This window comes from Trachymyrmex septentrionalis, unplaced genomic scaffold (assembly GCF_001594115.1).
Source record: "Trachymyrmex septentrionalis isolate Tsep2-gDNA-1 unplaced genomic scaffold, Tsep1.0 scaffold114, whole genome shotgun sequence".
Classification (NCBI taxonomy): domain Eukaryota; kingdom Metazoa; phylum Arthropoda; class Insecta; order Hymenoptera; family Formicidae; genus Trachymyrmex; species Trachymyrmex septentrionalis.
The window spans coordinates 496476-499342 of record NW_017304269.1 but is presented as its reverse complement, the minus strand read 5'-3'; positions in this window follow the sequence as shown (position 1 = coordinate 499342).

Genomic DNA, 2867 nt, shown 5'->3' with positions numbered 1-2867 from the left:
GCATATTATTTATTTGCATTTGTTCATAACTGGAAAATGCATTAAATATATATAAAATATATATATGAAATTGCAAAATTTAAACAACTGTAAATAAAATAAATAAAATATATGCATTGAGCGACACAGTAGCGGCGCAACGTCAAGTACAGTCGTGGATAATGAGGTTGCAATACTTTGTTTTGATGGTTTGCAGAATACGCAAAAATTTTCAGAGAACGATCCACCATCAATCGATGCGTGTAACGAGCGTGTAACGAACATGTACGACAGTTGTCAAAGTCAAACTTGAAATATATAAGATAAAATTAAGAAATACATTTTGTGCGATATGACGATCATTTAAGATGTTAATTGAATATTGTAAGATTAGAGTAAACACCAAAGAGTAAGCCAAATAGACAATTTTGTTTAATAAATTTATTTACATTTTTATTGCGTTAAAATTAATACAACATAATGAGGTATGTATAATAAAATTATATATTATCTATGTAATTATTTGTACATTAATGATATAAGTATACATATATAAATTATACATAGAATATTATATACTAATATATTTACAATATATATTTTAATTATAATATATTATAACTATCAATAAATAACTATAATAATTTTTTATATAAAATTTAATGGGACTGTTCTGAAAGCTTTTTCATTTCCAGGACTTTCTTGCAGACAACATAAGACGATTATTCGATTGAGTTCTACATTGATTTAGAGCTTTCCCATATAAAATAATTTTTCTGCCTTTTACAATTCTATACTGAATTTAGAAATTATGTATTAATATAATAATTTTTATTGGCCAGTATTATATTTTATATTAACTATAATATTTTAATTAAGTTATCCAGAGATTCCAAATGAAAGGATTTTTGCTCAAACGTTGATGAGTGATAAGGCGAAGAACAATGGACCTCGCTGTTTTCTTCAAGTGGACGAATAAGATAATAATTTTTGAAGTTTTCTTTTTTTTGATATATTTGGTAAAATATTTTGATCTTATACTCATTTTTCAACAGTTAATTTTTAAATAAATATATGTTTTTCTAAATTTTTATTACATACTTTTGAATGCATTTATGTACTTAGCATATTTTTTTGCTTTGTAAGGTCTTTTTTAGGTTTTATTTATCTACTGCTATTTATATTTTATAACAAAAGCATAATACATATTTCTCTACTTAGGGCATTAGAAAAGATGATAATGAGAGTATAAGTCGGTCGATATTATCTGTGCTATCCCGACGCGTAATGATAATTAATAACCGAGGAATGTTGAGTATAATTAATTGTCGGGAAATAATTAATCGCGTATCACCGTAAAATAAACATGATTGAACCGTAATTTATTATCTGCAAGCTCTGTCGAACGGATAAATATTAAACAGTGCGAATTCCATAGAGAGTCCGTTAATTAACTATATGGATATATGCAAATCAGTATTGGAGAATCTCCTGGAGATTCTAAAGTTATTTTGGAATATGCCTTCTAGGCCTCTAAAAGATCTGCTTTTTGCTCATTTTGAAACATGGTGCTAATTAATGATATTCTAACAACAAAACTGTAGAATTAACCGTTTATATCAGGCTTTCTGGAAATTCTCCCAACAAAGTTCGTGGGCAGGTAGAGCGAACTAAATTAAATCGAAAAGTTGAATAGTAACCAATAATTGTCATAAATTCTATGCTGTTTGGATTAAAGTATTTCGTTAGTATATATTCTTCACATTTTGACGGTGAATCTTTTAATAAATAATTTTTGTTAAACTATATTCAAATTAATTTCAGAAAGGTGCAGAAATTTTGATTAGTATATCGGTCATTTTACACGTTCGGATGACTTGCAGAATGATAATTCACAAAAAATAATTTCTTTATTTTAAAATGAGTTAAATAAAGCAATCGTGATCTTTCTTCAGGAATGTAAAATGTATCACAATTTTACTAGCGATATTATAGCGAGAGCATAACGCGTGCGAGATGTTAAACATAAAACGTAATATAACGTCGTCGACGTTGACGTCGACATCGACGCCAATGTCGATGTCGACGTCAACATCAACGTAGACATCAACGTCGCCATCGTCATTCGGCTTTAATGCACACCGCATTGTACGTTTATACGTGCCCTCATTGCAGCATTTATGGACGGTCTTGCGATTACACAGAGCAAACGGAAAAAGTAGCTCAGTTGACGTTACGAGAATCTTTCTTACGAAATATTATTATTTGTTTCAATATTGTCGAAAAATTCTATTTGGAAAATTTTATTAGATATGAAGTATAATAATTTTACCTTTTTGGGATTGCATTTATAACGGACTGTACCTTACTCAATTTGACGTTTGGTTTGATTGGTTCGATTTCGGTTCGCTCTAATTCGATCCAGTTACTATGCAATCGGCATAACGATTGGTGTTGGCATGCCAACAATAGTACTCTTGAGTCACCGCTATATAGGATTTTGAGCCCCTCATTAGCGCGTTTATTGCTTTTCATGATCGAGTAATGTCATGAAGGTGAGAATATACATTAATTAAGAAACTGTAAGTCATCATGTAAATCATTTTCTATAATACATTATTTCACACTAATTTAACTTTAGCCGTTATATCTAATTGTTTTTGAAAAACCATTTTCACCATTTCAGTTTTACGATAAATGAGAAATCAAGCTATTTTTGAGGATAAATATACATATATAGGGGAAAGTGGGATAATTGTGCGCATTTTGATTTAGCGCTTCCGCTTTTTTTACTTTTTGCTAAATACAACATTATCAAATGAAAAATTGTTCAAGATGAGAATGCATATCGATAGAAGAATGTTTATAGTTTGTATTTTCGTATTTAT